The sequence below is a fragment of the Boleophthalmus pectinirostris genome, unplaced genomic scaffold (genome assembly GCF_026225935.1).
Source record: "Boleophthalmus pectinirostris isolate CB_2022bp ecotype Guang Dong unplaced genomic scaffold, ASM2622593v1 HiC_scaffold_2, whole genome shotgun sequence".
NCBI lineage: Eukaryota > Metazoa > Chordata > Actinopteri > Gobiiformes > Gobiidae > Boleophthalmus > Boleophthalmus pectinirostris.
Window position 1 is genome coordinate 26,674,781 of NW_026571152.1, and position 17,654 is coordinate 26,692,434.

At 39.7% G+C, this 17,654-nt stretch overlaps 1 protein-coding gene across 1 annotated transcript in view; it reads right to left on the reverse strand.

Annotated features, from left to right (window-relative positions):
* necab2 (N-terminal EF-hand calcium binding protein 2) overlaps positions 1 to 17,654 on the reverse strand; it is a 148,185-nt gene that overhangs the window by 124,015 nt on the left and 6,516 nt on the right. The window lies entirely within an intron of this gene.

Sequence of the window (17,654 nt, forward strand, 5' to 3'; positions counted from 1 at the left end):
TGGAGTACTTTATCCTCCACAGCCCAAAAAAAGAAAACAAAACAGATGAAAGTTGTTCATCCTCACACTGGAACACGCCCATCACGGCTCGAGTGTTAATTATGGGCCATGTAAATGTCATGCTTTAAGTGGTCCTGGTGTGTTCAGGCTCTTAACAACAGACCCCTGCATACACACAGACTCTGAGTGGCAGCTCCCAACCGCTGCTCATTAGATTTCTCTCCTTTCTCTGTCTCTCTTTCTTTCTCTCTATCTCTGTCCCTCCTTCTCTCTTATAAAAGAACAAACAGGCACTTGTACGTCTTTGTTTCTGCCAATCATCTGCTCCCATCGCCATGGAAATCTCCCAGGGTTGTTTGAAGTACGGGCCCACTCTCCTCCGCCACTGGAGCAGGTACTTCCTCCGCTGTCTCTGCCTCACGCTGAGATAATGGATAATACTTCTCAAAGCACACAGCATCTTTTAATTGCCATTTCTGTCAAAAACACCCCTGAGACCATATCAGACCACATTTCAAAAAGTTAATGAACATTTTTTTACACCAAATTAGTGCAGTGAATCGGTGTTTTCATATTGTGGAGTGGCATCTTGGTAATCACGCTTAAGTCCGCAAAGCTACTGCACAAGAGGGAAATATTTTGGCTTGTTGTTGCTTAAAATTGTAGAGTTGGATAGACAAAAGACAGAACATAGAAAACAACGTAGGATGCTGCTCCATCAATAAAATAATTGTGAACTAATACTGTAATGTAGAGCTGGATGGTGGTAATAACATGTTAACTGTAATCTCCATAACCATATTGTCGTTTATTAATTTTCTCTTGAATCCAACTCTGTGCTCAAAGGCTTTGACCAACTGCAATGAAGTGAGCAAAATTTTATGTATTAGCCTATTCATTGCATGTCAGTACAGTAATATGCTTCGGTTCATTACATGAAGGAGGAGGAAAATAACATAAGCATGACAGCAGCAATAAGTTTTAAGAAGGATGCAAAAAAGGTTGTAAGTGTCCTGTCTGAGAAAAGTGTATAAAGTGTGTGATGAGGGGTTTACAGCCTTAAAACAAATATAATAATTGTAAAATATAAATCTGACTATTTTGCGGATTTCGTCTGTTGCGGGTTATTTTTAGAAAGTAACCCCAGCAATAAACGAGGGACTACTGTACACAAAGCAACTGAGAGGATCGATGCTAATGCTTAAATCAGATAACTTAACTTGTATTAGGCCTATACCATGGTCAGTGAGGATTCAAATGCTAAAATAGAAATAAGTAATGCTTTGAACACCCATGGGCAGCCAAAAGGTTGTCAGATTTAAAAATGAACTATTTCTGGTGGGACCAGACCTGCGCATTGTAAAGCTCCTGAGCCACATACAGCCCTTTGTTTGACTCTGACCGGCCCCTTTCTAATTTGGAACTACAAAATAAACACTTTTTTATGATGTTACCTCATGCATGGACTAGAGCTGCAATATTTAATTTTAGAGGTGTTTTTTTTAAATCCATGTACAAAATGACGTAAACTGTAAATGAAGGCGTGTGCGTGGCTGAACCATTGTCACAAGCAGGTCAGATGACTTTAGCCCTCAGAAATTTCAGCTCATTTAATGGACTGCTAAATTTGATTGAATAAATGACATTTTTTTGTAAGACAACCTCACTTTTTCATTGCTTAGTCATAATATATATTCTTACCAGTCTTACCAGCTTGCCAAAACAATGCTATTTACTGCTTCTTTATAAAGAAATTCACTTAATATTATGCAGAATTGAGTTTTGGCCCGGCCCTTCACAATATTTTCTGTCTCTCATGTGGCCCCATGGAAAAAATGATTGCCCACCCCTATATAAAGGTATAAAGGGGCAGCTTACTTTCTGTTGTTCTGATCACTTTAATATAAACTGATAGAATTTAATGGATTTCCTTCAGGATAACAAAGTATGATCTATCTATTTATCTATCTAACCTGTACCATACCTGACTCTTGAACTCTCAAAAGTTTTCTCTAACTCATTAAATCCAACTTGTCTCCACTGTGATCTCTGCTTTAACACTGTAGTTTACTCGGGCTGCCCTTGACTCGCATTGTTCTTTTGCATAACCTCTCGCTCCACACAGCACTCTTAGCCCACTACAAACACTCCCCGGTCTGATTTGATTGGGGCTTTGTGATTTCATTTGTTCGGATGCCTTTGTGCCTTCGTGTCTGTTTGAGTAAGCGAGTGGTTGGAAAGGTCACATCTGTGGATCGATGATTGCTTCTCACACCTGCGCTGCTTTAAAGCCGGAATATGGCCTCACTAATTACACAGACACCTCAGCGCCTCTTCACTTCAGTACACGCTCGTTCTCTTGCCCTTTACTTCCTGTTTGGTCTATTCACATGTTATTGATCAATACTGATGCAGGGATATTGAGAGAGGTACAAGGAGATGCTGCTTTGCTGTATAGTGCCACGAATATTAGAAATGGATGCTCCACATTTAAAAGATTTGAGAGAGTTCAGAGAGTTCACTTTAGATGAGGACATTAGATGGTTTTTATTTTTATATACAAAATTCTGAAAACCAATTTTATTTTGGTTTGAAAAGAAACTGATCAATATTAAAGGACCCACATCATGCTATTTTCTGATCTATGTCATGTTTCCTCATCAAACAAACCTGGAGTTGTGTTTTGCTTCATTCACACATGTTTAACACACAAATCCTGAATATTTAGCTCTTCGACTTTTTCTCTCAAACAGAAAACACTCTGTTGCATCTTGTGATGTCACGTGGTAATACAAGAAGTGCTCAACTGTGTTTTTAAACTCCATACACCTTCACTGGAGTCATTTGGATGATTTCAGACCTGGAATTGCTGATCTCTACTCATCTGAAAGTACAAGGCAGCTGTGAACTGGAAAACTACTGCTTCATGACATCACAAGGTGGAGTATGTACAGCTTTGGAGATGTAGACAGACTAATAATAAAGTATTACTCAAACATGTGAATGAAACAGAACACAACTCTAGGTATGTTTTTGAGGAGGTAACAAGAGTCAGTTTTGCGTAAGATAGGACCTTTAATGAATATGAGTAAAAAACAGTGATTCATTTTTCATCGCATCATTGAGCAATACAAATCTTTGCTCTACATAAAACTAGGGTCTGACTAAATTTTTTGGGACCAATATTAAGAATGAAGGAATTTCAATTATAAATTGTCCAAAATAGATCAATGTAAGGGGGCCTAGCGGTGTGTTTATGCTGCACTACCACATTACTTTTGTTTTATTTAACTAAATTTGTGTCGGTGTGTGTGATCGGGGGGGAAATGGGGGGATTGCTGTTCCTTTATGTTTTTGTGTTTTTGTTTTATGTTAATTATTGTATTTTGTTAAATGTTATATTCTGTTGTCATTAACTAAAAAAAAACATATAATACCATTACAATCATCAAGCAGATAGCTGCATGAGTGCATGTTACAGGGTGAGACATTCTTAGTGCCTCTATTGGATATATGGGGAGGACATTGTTTAAAGCGCCTCTCAGAAGCTTTGTGTGGAGATGAATAGGATTTTGAGGCTTCATCACTGACAAAATGCACACTTTACGACAGGATTACCGTGTCAGACAAATAAGTCTGGTATGGCTTATATGGTATGGGAGGATTATCCGGGTATATGAGGATTCGTGAACTAAAAAAGTTGAAATGGGAGAGGAGGAAGATGCCAACTGGCCCTAAGTCCCAGCAGCAGCTCAGCCCGGTCTCAGAAAAACTGCCAAAGTCGACTGGAGCCAAAGCCCCACCACTCTGCACTGAGCTACAGAGTAATGGTGCAGTGTTCAGTCTCTGCAGAGAACTGAGGGGGGTATCCAGAACTAAAATGTACTTTCCTATTCTTTATGTTTCATAAACACATACATGCATGAGCCAAAAACAAAACTCTCTCAGCATATAATAAACAGGGTAACAGCCTCAGCACTGTTGTTAAGCTGGCACATAGGAACCCAAATCATAAAGCAGAAGTATCCCCCAAAAGTATTCTTAATGTACATTATTATTAAAATATGAACTGCAATAAATAAACAAATAACAGAATGCAGCACTTAACTGGTTAATTTGTATCTATAATGAGTCACAGTAGTTCATAATTCAACCTTCTACAGCTCAAAGCTCATTGTAGAGACTATAGTAGATAAAGATAACCACAATTTTCCCACTAGTGAAAGGAAAATGTGATAAATATGAACTCCCAAAAATGAATATTCGTGACAAGCCTACCAAGCCTATCAACTTAAAACATCAACCCTGATCAGACTCTCGTGATGGCTCATAAAACTGTTCCATTGTAACAAATGTCAAAGGACAAAAAACATAACTAATATGAATTACATTTTCTTGTAGATTGACATTCACATCCAAGAGTTCAAAAAACATATAATGTGCAAACATGTCACAAGTTGCAACTTTGTTAAACTGATACAGATTAAGTATCAAAGTCGTTTTTCGTAGCATGAAAATTTTTATAAAAGGCTGTCCTGTAAACGCCAGTGTATAAAGGCCAATGTGCAGAACCAGGAGAATCCTCAAAGGCAGTCTTAAATCTCACCCTTTGATCCAAATCCAGACCACACCAGATCCTCAATCCTATTTAGTCCTTTTCTCCTGAAGACCACCAACCAGAAACCTGTGAGTCAAACACTGGAACATTCAGGGACAAATGCACCTGCTAACCTACAGAACAGAATTGGTATATTTGTTCTGGAGTTGTCACAAAATTAACATTTAAAATTTGATTTACATATTTATATACTGAGGATACCAAAATAGTGATAAGAACTGCAAATTTCAAGACAAAATATGCACAACAATATCTTTGTCGAGATGCAGGTAGCAGCAACCTCAAGTTTTGCACATCTAACAACAAAGTGTGTCATGCATTTTTAAAGTCCTATATAACACAAAATGGATTCTGGTGAGTTTTAACCCATAATACAATGTTGTTACTTCATCAAAACCATACCTGCTCTGAGCTGTGTTTTGTTTAAATCACACATGTTTGAGTAATCCTTTCTAGTTGCATCCCCAAAGCTCAAAATACTCTATTCTACCTTGTGATATCATGTAGTGGTAGTTTTCAAGTTGACAGCTACCTTTAACCTTTTGTTCAGTAGAGACTGGCAATTCCAGGACTGAATGTATCCAAATTATTCTATTGAAGGTGTATGGAGTTTAAAAACACAGTGGGTGGTAAATGGTCACATTTTTCTACAGCGCTTTTCCACCTTCAAGGCACTCAAAGTGCTTTACAACAAGGAACCACTCACCCATTCACACACACATTCATACACCAGTGTACGCAGACACTGTGGGCAAGGTGGGTTAAGTGTCTTGCCCAAGGACACAACAACAGCATTCATCTGTGGGAGCTGGAATCACACCAGCCAACCTGTGGGTCAGTGGATCTGACCGCTCAAACTGTGATGTTTATGTCAAGAGCTGGAATCGAACCGCCAACCTTCAGATCAGTGAATTCGCAAATGCTCTACCAACTGAGCTACTGCCGCCCAGGATCACATCCTGTATTACCACATGACATCACAGGGTGTTTTCTGTTGGAGAGCAAATCTCAGCCAAAATATGCATTTGTTTTTAACATGTGTGAACGAAACAAAACACAACCACAGGTATATTTTTTTGTGAGGAAACAAAATGATAACAGATCAGAAAATAACGTAATATTGGCCCTTTCACAAAACAAAAACGCATCCAAAAATAGAAACTTGTGCTGCTCAAAAATCAGTTCTGCTTGAGTTACACTGATAAAAGCCTGGCCTTAGTCTCATCCTTCCGTCTGAAACTCCAGAAGTCCTGGTCCTGACGGTGGAGTCCCTGGATGTGCAGCGCTCTGGGGCTTGTTAGCGCTGTTGTCAGTGATTAAAGACTGCAGGTAATTAGATACACACAGCACACAGTTGTGAGTAACTGTCAGGCTGCAGAGTCTGACAGTGAGAGGAATACTGGCACTGAACTCAGGCTAATAATGCACCAGATGGAGCGCAAATGTATATCAGAGCATGGAGCGCTCTGCAGTGAGGAAGGGACCGCTGTGGAGGATTTGGTTTGAATAAAAGCATCAGCTCAGAGTCAGACCAGCGTGATGTTTTGTGCTACAGAGTTTGTACCAAAAAGTTAAGCTGGATGGCCAAATAGTTTGGTCACAGCACACAGGGTATTGATACTTTGCAGTGAGATCACACTGGGGGTGTTCTGAATGTACGTGTATGGCAGAATGTTCACGAATTACCATGGAAACACAATGCACATGAGAGCAAACACAGCCAAAAAAGATCTGCTAACTCAAGAAAAAATACAAAATGGATTTAAACAACACATTTTAGGGAGCACAAAAACTATTCTATATACAATATTGTTAAAAAATCCTGAGCTGCAATAAATGAACAACTGTAATGCTACATAGAAGTTAGTAAGTAAACTTCTATGGATTGAATCTTGTCATACAGATCAGGGGTCCCCAACCTTCGGGCTGGGCACCGGTACCGGGCTGCAGGTCATTTCGTAACGGGCCACGAAATATCGAACACCCCCTCCCATACCGCACATGGACTGTACCCCCTTCCCGTATGTCGCGTGGAACGTCCCTCCTCCTGTACACCCTTCCATAAGTAGGGCGGGCTGCGCCTCTAAAACAGAACTAAACCAGGTCTAAACCAGGCCTAAACCAGGACTTAACCAGGACTTAACCAGGAGTCAGGACTAAAACAGAACTAAACCAGGTCTACACCAGGACTAAAACAGAAATAAACCAGGTCTAAACCAGGAGTTAACCAGGTCTAAACTAGGTCTAAACCAGGTCTAAACCAGGACTAAACCAGGACTAAACCAGGTCTAAAAACAGGTCTAAAACAGGGTTTAAAACAGGATTTAGCCCCCTTCAACCCCCTCCAGTCTGTGAAACATTGTGGGATATAAAACCGGGTCTGTGGCACAAAAAAGGTTGGGGACCACTGATATAGATAACAGACAGAGCAATTTGAGCTTTGGAGCTGTAGACAGACTAATAATAAAGGGTTAAACATGTATGAGTAAAACAAAACACAACTCCTGGTATATTTTTGGTGAGGTAACAACATGATAACAACAAGAGCTAATTTTGCATAATATACCTTTAACCAGGGCAGCATACAAAGCAATGATGGAAAAACTCACCCACTGTTAATGGCAAATGTGTAGCAGCTAACCAAAGCACACGCAGGGTCTTCATTAGGCTGGTTGTTGTAATAGGCCCATTCTGGCTGCAATCAACGCAGTAGCTGGACCCTGTTACTTGCTGTGGCTCTAAAATGACTTGAGTCCTGACAGAGCCAATAAACAAAGCTCCCCAAACTCCATCTGCTCTCCGTCTTTGTCAAACTTCCTCATGATAATTAGTGACCGTTAAAACACCCAGAGGAGTGAGCAGAAGTACAGATCAAAATGACAATGTAAAATGAGGCCTAAGAGAAAATAGTGTTTGGTGCATATTGTTGGGCAAGCTTGTGTGATGGATTACCAAGTCAAACTGCTGGCAAATGTCCAAATGTGAAGGGCCTTAAATAATGCACTTAGAAGGAAAAGGCAAATTAACTTATTAAGATTGCCATGTTCACTAAAAAGTACAATTTGCTATAAAAGCTAATCAGAGTAATTGACAATATGTTGATGACTAAGCCTCTCTCTTTCATCATTTGAAAAGGCCACAAAGATACAATTCCTACACATGGACATTTTGATAAATGCTCTTTATTGAGATTGAGTTTTAAAAATTTAATGAAAATTAATTAATTCTGGGAGAATGGATTCACATTTTGCTGCCAGGAATCTTCCACAATACGCCATTTTACTCAATTTCTTGTGGGTATTTTCATTGCTGAAAAGAATGTGTTCTTATTGTGAGTGGGTCACCTCTCTACAGACCTGCCCTGTAACTTGGCCTAGTGGCATCACCTGCTTGTCTCCATGGGGATAGATAAGGTTACCCATACTGTGGAACCTCCAGGCAAAGCAATAACATCTGCATGCAGGCAAGAAGGTGGTGGTAGGTTTCAAATTTGGGCACAAAAAGGCCTATCCAAATTGCATGATTTCTTAGAGGGGCAAAACCTAATGTCATTCAGTCAGCTGATTGAGAAATATGATATTCCAAGGAAAGACTTTTACCAATATTTACAAGTGAGGGATTTTGTTAGGAAAGATACTGCATATCTAGTGTTTGGAGAAATATCAGACACGGAAAGACAGATCTTCCTCACAAAATCAACTGCTTCCATTAAAATATTTTACAATATCCTTAAGAGGTATTGTACTACAGACACGTCTCAGCTGAAAGAACGCTGGGAGAGTGAACTTAGCTGTACAATTACTGATGATGAGTAGGAAAACATCTGGAGTAATGTGAAAACACTGTGAGTCTGCAACAGGGTTAAAGCAACTCAGCTTATGATTCTCCACAGAGCTCATGTCTCCCCTTATCGACACAATAAATTTAAACCTAGCTCTTCACCATTGTGTTTGAAGTGCAAGAGCAAGACTGGTACCCTTACTGTTTTTGGTCTTGTCAAAAAAGAAAAAAAAATCTATCTGTAAATTTGACTAATAGTCCTTTATTTCCATTGCTTGGTGTAATTAACCCTGTTGTGAAGGACAAGTATAATAGAAAACTGTACAAGATGCTGGCTTTTTGTGTTAGAAAAAGTCTACTAATGAATTGGATATCTGACCAGACCCCCTTTAAAACTCAACGGCAGAAGATGGTTCTTGGTTTTGTTTCTCTCGATTACCTGACATGTCGGCTTCATCATAAGGATAATATTTTTAAAAAGACTTGGGAACCTTTTTTGATGTATACTGGACTTGACATTTCAATATTATGAAGAGGGTATTTACATTTTGAAATGGGTGTAACTGTGTCTAATATATGAATGGGCTAATGTTTGTATTGTTATTATTTTGTTGAGTATTTTGTTCAATCTAAAACAATATATATGCAAAAAAAGAAGGTGGTGGACTGTCTACCAGAAATAAGTTAACATATATTTTCGGAATGTAAGTCGCACTTTTTTTCATGGTTTGTGTGATCCCGCAACTTATACTCCAGTGTGACTTATATATTAAAATTTTCACACTGACAGCTAGGGATGGGCATTCGATTAAATTTTCTTAATCGATCGTCGGGAAAATTAACAATCAATTATCGATTAATCATTAATGTTTTTTATATTAAAATGTATCATCATTATTATATCTGCACTACTAATCTGCATAAATAAATTCAACTTTACGACATATAAACCGTAACCACTCTAGAGCCACATCAGCCTATTTGAGATTATAAGATTTGCGCAACTCTCACAGAAACGAAACTTAAACTGCATGACTAATTTGCATAAACTAAGCGAAGGAAAAAAAACAGCGCTTGTGCGCTGATGCGGTCAACTTCTGTCAGATTGAAGTACACGGCTCAGTGGAATACAGGTTAGTGTGACCATATTTGCGTTTGTCAAAACCAGGACACCATACGGGGGGTGGGAGGTGGGGACTCGTCATCGACATTGCGCGACTCTCACCTGGCAAAGCTTTTTCATGTTTTCGGTGTCCTGGTGAGCTTTTTTCCACTGGACACCGAAACATATCTGCCTGCTTTGTACACTGTGCACATGGCCTCACACTTGTCCCGACCGGAACGGAAAGCATGGAATGTTTTTGTACAAGTCATCCTTAAATACGCATTTGTGCTTCAGCACGTTGCAGGCTGATCGATTGTTTGTGTTTGCTCGCTCCTTCTGAGTGCAGAGCTACATGTATGGACCCCTGTTTGGTCACGCTACGCACAGCAACCTGCATTCGGTTTGTCGATGAAAATGAACGTAATCGATGAAATTCTTAATGATCAATTATCGATTAATCGACTAATCCTGCCCATCCCTACTGACAGCCTATAACTTCTGCACCTCTGTCACTTCATCCTCTACTGCCTATGTCTCCTGCAGAAAGGGCCTCTGACCTGCTGTAAGTAGTGAAATATTCAGCCGAAAACAATAATTGAGCAGCAGAAAGAAAGTTTGGAGTGAGAGAGAAATTTATGAGGGACTGGTGAAAGGCAGGGATGGAGAACACAGCTTCATGGGAACTGGGAGGGTGCACTATGCAACTTTCCTGGAAGTCATTGGATTTTGACAAAGCATGGACTTCACTGACAACCGAAACCATCCTGTTGGGATTCAGAAAGGCTGGAATTATTCTAACTGGAACTGATGCTGAGTCTGATGACAGCTACACAGAAGAGGAAGCAGTGCTCCGTTTACCTCGCGGTCGCAGAGTTGCTCAGACGTGAAACCGAGGATGAAGAATTCAATGGATTTAGTGCAGGGGTGCTCAATACGTCGATCACGATCTACCAGTCGATCGCCAAGGTCGTGTGGGTAGATCACCGTGTTTCGTCTTGGACTCGATCGCGTTTGGACTTGGTCTTGTCTCTCACTCGAGGTCTGACACTCAACAAGTGCGATCATATTTCATTACGGCCGCTGCTGTTGGCAATAAACTTGTATCGGGGTGCAGGAGCGTGTGGGGCGTCTCAGTGCAGCCTGTGTGCTCATTTGAAACCCGCGGAGACTTTATGGCACATCACAAATACACACGCTCCCTATGCACGGCTTGTCTGCAACAGCGTGTGCCCTCGTGTACCAGCGTGCATCACAGGGCAGGTTAAACTTCCTAAACATCCTACCTGTCCACCTGCCTCACGTCAGCACGCCGCCCCTCGCCTTTTCACGCTCTCGCTCCTTCCTGTGTACAGCAAACACAAGCCCCTTCCACAGTGCGGCTGATTAGAAGAGCAAGACGAAACATGAAGCAAAAACGAGTCTAAATTTGTGTTACAGTGTTGGCACAAAGCAGGTCTACAGCATAGAGCAGATCTACAGAACAGACCTACTGCCACATTTGGTTGAAGTTCGCCTAAAAAAAGTGCACAAATGCATCTGTGTTTGTCACGATGTGTGTTTGGTTTGGTAAATGTGCAGAGGCTGGTAAATATCACTGCAAAACCAGAAAAGAATGCAACTCCAGTTTGGAACTTTAAAATACAGGTTTAAAAATCTTCCTTCACTTTTTTCACAGTTTTGTGTAAAGTGCCAGAGGAAGTTCTCTTAAAGAAGGGGTTCTCAAACTGTGGGTGACGGTCCAAAAAATGGGGACAGAGTGTTTCAGTGCAGTTTGCTTGGCTTTGTATTAGGTAGATCTTTATGACTTGGTCATTTTGTAAGTAGCTCGCATGCTGAAAAACTGTGAGCACCCCTGATTTAGTGATTTGGAGTGAGATGGAGAGTTTGGTAAATCTGTTATGTTGTTTGTGCTATAGTTATCTGAATAACTCTTCATATGTTACTTTAACAGCCTGTTGATCTCTGTTCTATTGTTATATTACTATAACTTGCCTTTCAACATGAAATGTTGGTTCCTGGTCTCTGATTTTATAATATAAATTTCCCCCATAAAGTGCGACTTATATGTTTTTTTGGCTGGTGCGACTTATAGTCCGGAGCGACTTAGTCCGAAAAATTTGGTACATATCACCTTTAATGAGAGCTACATCTATTTGAACAGAAAACAAATGTGCTCAATGTTACAAACCCCAAAATGTAGTAATATATTTCCAATGTATATCACCTGCACCCTTTTATAATCACTTGTCAGTGTCTTTACTAACTATTCCTCCTACCTGACTTCTGCCACATCACTTGTACTCAACTGTACGTTAGTTATAGAAGTGTAATGGGTCCATGTGGCTGCTTGGTCCTCCACCTGCTTGAAGCGAGAGGGGCTAGGCCTGCATTGTCTGCTCTGAATATGAAGACACAAGTGAGCCAATTAAAGCTCAATTACTGCCCTAGGGTCACAGACAAAATCACTGCTTTTATTCTCTCACTCTGCCTGTGCCGCTCGTTCTGTTACACACCGAGTTCCTCCCCTCTATCTCTCTCTCTTTCTCTCTCTCTGCACCTTCTCCTCTTTTTAACAATCGGCTGCTCTGGCCGTTAGCATCTCTCCACTCCCTCTCCCACTCATTAAAGCTCTTCCCTGGTCTGCTCCCAAGAGAGATTCAGATAAAAATAGCTCCTTCTTCTTCTGTGCTAGCTGCCTCTCTGTGTTCCTCACATCAAATAGCAGTAACAGCCTTTCTCCATAATAACCATCTCTGCATAGTCTTCACTGATGCCTGCTTGGTGCCGCTTGGCTGAGCTTTATATGGGCTCCTTAAAGTTTTCATTTTGCACCGAGGAGAACTGCATGCCCCAGGTGACACCTAAACTTTCACACTTTAGTTGGCTGAGTTTGTGATTAGAGGAATGGCTCTGGTTTACACACAATTAAAATGTAGTTTAAATCTACTTGGGTGTTACTAGTGAGAGAAGGCCTGGTTGGGGAAATTACTTAAGTTCCTCTGCTCTGGTTACTACCATTGGTGACTCCAGCGCTTTCTTTTGTTCTATTTTAGACTTAGACAAACTTTATTGATCTACAAGAAGAATTATTTAGCTCACATCAATATATTATAATAACAAAGAGCAAAAATATAAATGTAAATAATGCTAATTCTAAATAAGTAGCAAAAATAGCAAGAGACTGGTGTCAAATAAGGCAAAATTATATACATGTTTACAAGTAAAAATAAAATATAGAAATATAGAAATATAACTCAGCTACGTACAAGAGGTCATAAAGAGAAAACTGTGGAAAGATGATATGATGATTGACACGACTTAGGGTCATCTCTTCCATAAGGGTGAGTTGTTGTACAGTTGCATGGAGTATGGTATGAATGAATTTCAGGTCTCCATTCTCTCAATTCTGTCTCAACCTTCACACCCTCTATTATTTAGACTAGCGGAGACCTTTTGCTAAACATTTTTTAATAAACGTATCACACTGCATCCACACAATCTGAACCTGGCCTCTCCATGAACCTCTCCAATGTTCTCATTTATAATCCTGTTCTTTCAGGCTAAGATGTGTGAGTCTCTGAAAGTCAGCAGCGTAATTGGTTATTTTATGCATTTACAAATACAAATATCTTTAGTTAAAGGTGCAACTTTCTGGTTGGGGGTCACCTGCTTGTTTCTATGAAAATGTCTTTCAGGGTTCCCACAGGTTTCCATGACTTTATGGCACCCTACATGTGTAGAATTGATTATAATTTTAGGGCTAAATATGAAATGTTAACTCTTTCTACTCACTTTATAGTTTGGTATTATAGTTTTTTAACATTCAAAACACTGTCAGTGCATTTATTGCCGTCTCTTTTTAACAAGAGGTGCATACATTTGGAGATAATCATAACACTCTAATGATAACTTAACAGAAAGCTGTAGATACGTGAAAGAGATTCTAAAATTCCATGACTCTCCCATGCCTGGAAAATGAAATTTTCACTTTCCATGACTTTTCCAGGATTTCTGTGGGACCCCTGTGGGACTGTGAGTACCCTGGTCATTGCTCTGCCTGGAATGTTCCACAATATGAAATTAAACGGCTGTACATTTATTAAATTACAGGTGGTTTTATACAATTCAAAAATACCTATAAACAGTGATGTAGTGGGGATTTTTTAAGTGGGGATATGTGACTCGTGACGTCATCGATGTGATGAATCCTACCCACCTGCCACCTAAACCAGGACTAAACCAGAACTGAACCAGGACTAAAACAGGACTAAACCAGGACTAAACAAGAACTGAACCAGGACTAAACCAGAATTGAACCAGAACTAAACCGGGTCTAAACCAGGACTAAATCAGGACTAAACCAGAACTGAACCAAGACTGAACCAGGACAAACCAGGTCTAAACCAGGACTAAACCAGGATTATACCTAGAGTAAACCAGGACTAATCTTGGACTTGAGAGCGAGAGAGCCCGCGGAGCACCACAGAGTTCGATCGGGTGACGGCTGCGTTTAGCCCCGTGGGGCGCAGAGCTCTGCACCGGTCCTTTCACCTGTGGTCACCCAACAGTCTATGCAGGCATAGCTCCGGGCCCGTCCTGGCACTCAGACCTGGTTCAGTTCTGGTTTAGTCCTGGTTCAGTCCTGGTCCCTCATGTGGCAGGTCACTATAGGACAGTACTGCAGATATCATGAGCCTATGCAGGTTGTTTTCACTGTTGCCAATAGCTCTGATTTGACATTTAAGTTGTAGCTATTTTATATTTGTTATTTTTTTATATCTCACACTGGGAGAAATGGGTGGACGGCGTACCCCCACATACCACGCCCACTACACCCCTGGCTATAAAACAGGCATTTTCACTGTGAGTGGGGCTGCCTCTCCACAGACCTGATTTTTTAACTTGGTCTGGTTTGGTCTCCATGAAAGTAGAAATGTGAAACTTTCCAGACAAAGCAATAACATCACCATGAAGTAAAGCTTGACAAACCTTCCACCAGCAAAGTTACACCATGCACTTTTAAAGTAGATCAAATGATTTACGTTTGTGTGGTTGTGCCAAACTGACTGACTCCCAACTAAACTTGTGCCAATTCTGCTCACATGAGGAATGAGGTAAAATGACGCAGTGTCTAGACTCTCCAGGTGTCCAAGTGCTCAGTTACAATTAACAAAGCATTATAAAAGGAGACTGAGTATGTTTGCCCATATGTAGCTTTGTCATTATTTACAGTTAGCAGTGAATGAAATGGCTGCTCATAGTTTACACCACAGTTGGCAAAACAATGAAGAACAAGTAGAGCAGGGAGAGTTGGTAATATTTGATAAAGGTGATGGGGAAGAGAAGAAATTGTTGATGCGGTGTAGAGACTAGGAAGCTCTGCAGTGCCTGCCCACTCCCATTTGAGTAAATTTTCCATTCATTTTTCCCATAGAAAAACTCAAATATTAAGAGTTCAAAAGCATCGTGGAGGCAAACCAGCTACGTGCGCTGATAACTAATTGTACATATCTCTTGTACATAGCTGAGATTTTATTTAATTACTTATTTTTCTATTTTATTTTCTACATATACATTTACATAATTATGCCTTATTTGACACCGGTCTCTTGCCAACTTTTTTGTTACTTATTTAGAATTTATTATTACCATTTATATATGTTTTCTCTTTGTTATTATGTTATTTTGTGATGTGTGAGCTACTGTGTCCAAATAATTTTCCTTGTGGATCAATAAAGTTTGTCAGAGTCTAATATCCAACGCAAGATTTGGTGAAATGCTTTAACAACTTTGAGGTTTTAAAAGTTTCAGAAACAGATTTTAAATAAGATGATCTGGTCTTGTGGTCATTAGTTACCAGTTACCATTAGTTAGCGTTCGGCTCCAGTCAAATGAAGCTCACCAAGCTTAGCAGTTATAAGAGCAAATTTGGAGCAGAGATCTATATTAGAAATAGGAATTTACTGTGGACAAAATAGCGAAATAAAAACACCAGTCAGGGTGTAACGATATTCAAGTCTCACGATACTTTATTGTCATGGTATGAACCTCACAGTACGATATTTATTGTGATATTGTGGGAAAGCTCACAATATGGTGTGGAGGCTCACGATTAGGGATGTAACGATATCCAAATCTCTCGGTACGATATTTTCACGTTATACATTTCACAGTATGATATTTATTGCAATATTTGGTGGAGGCTAATGTGCTACTTTTCCTCTTAAATGCCTTAACAAGACTTAATCCAAAGAACTAAAACTTAAAAGTGCTTAGAACTGTTATTTCTACATCTAGTCTAAATGGAACAAAGGATCATGGTCTATGTAGTTCCCTCTGTCTTTTTTTAGCTATTGCTGCACGATAACTCTTCATTTAAGCAAAGAGACATGTAATTCAATATATTGTGATGGTCCATGATACTACTGTGAGAATTCTGACGATACAATATCACGATGTTTCTGTTATTGTTACATCCCTAAACTCCAGGTTCATGTAGAGTGCTTCAATACGAAGATTTTAAGATCAAAATAAAGAGCCTAATAGCAGCAGTTAAGGTAAGAGGGTAAGAGGGGAGATGTTTTTTTCAATACAAAGTGAATTGGAGCAAGAGTCAGAGCAGGACTAGGATGAACTACGATTTAATGCTAAAAATGACTTTCTACTGCCTAAATAAAGAGTATTTGAGTATCAGATTTGAGTTTCGTGTCTATTTCTTAGCACCAAAGTAGAGTTGAAATTTCAGTATTGTGACAGCACTATCATAAAGATTAGATTTTGGGCAATTCGGATTTAAGAATTTGATTGATAGTCAAATTATGTAGTCTCAAAAAACCAGGGTAAGCTCTATTTTGGAGTGGAAGCAAACATCCATCTGGCACAGGCAAAGCTTTTAATTCTACCTTCTCATTAGTTAAATAGTTTTTGTCGACAGTGCAGTGTAGGAGTGAGCAAGAATAAGGGGAGATAATATGAAGAGAACTGAAACTAGACATAGGAGGCTTGTGAGTGCCAACGGCTATAAATATTTCTAGTTTTTGTGGGTAAACTTTAAAAACATGCTAAAATACATACCGCAAACTATACTGGAGTCTTTTTCCCTCAGAGCTGAATCAATGCAGCCCTCTCACAGCACTAAACTGTAACGTGAGGCAGAATATCTGATTCAATTTTGAGAGAAAATGGCCTTGGATTTTTGCATCAAGAAACAAAAGTGAGTGCTATGAAATCACAATTCAAAGTACTTGCACTGTAAGTTTGAAGCTTGCAGGTACAGTCTCAGTCTACAGTCAGTGCAGGTATTGATACTTTGCACCAGATGTCATCAACATTCACGGGGGGTGTGAAGTTACCTGAAAGCACTGCTCTGTCTGAAGCTCTGTTACTCAAGTCTGACCAGAAAGAGCTGACATAGTTGGAACTACAACAGGTGAGCTGACTTGAGCAGTCTCTCATATATAAAAATACAGTCCCAGGAGTTTTTCAGTTACTCATTCTCACCTTTTTGTTAAAAATCAAGCAGTTAAACAGGACCATGAATGCTCATATTGATCACAGGCTCCTGAAAATGTGTTTTTTAAATCCTTTTTGTAAATTTTAAAATGTAAGTTTTCAGACGATCTTATAACTTTTTTGTATGTGTTTACTAAAGTGTCCATTGTGTCACACCCACCCACAGCATGAAGTCACTGCAAACTATCAGTTGCAGCAATGGGATAATAAATAAGCTTTAAACTGCTGGAATGTTACACAATATGGCGTTAAACTATTGATACTCATGAAGACAAGGCCAAGTTACAAGTCAGATCTGTGGAGAGGACCCTGCTCACATTTAAGCAACAAAGGCATCTGTAATTAATGTTACATAAAGGAGCAAAACATGTCACCAGGCAAAGCAATGGCAATCTGCATGAGGAGAAGCAAGCGTCAAACCCCACAAGAAAAACTACACAGTACAACTTTAAACTGTGACCAAAAAGTAAAACATTGTTGACCCAAGCAAAACTGAAGTTATGTAGTCTGAACACTGGACATGACATTGCATAAGCATTACTATTTTTACATGATAAATAGAGGCTATATCAGGAGTCTGGTTCTCTCTATATTTCCTAAGAAGGTCTCCCAGTGTGGTCAGCACAGCCTCTCCTGTGT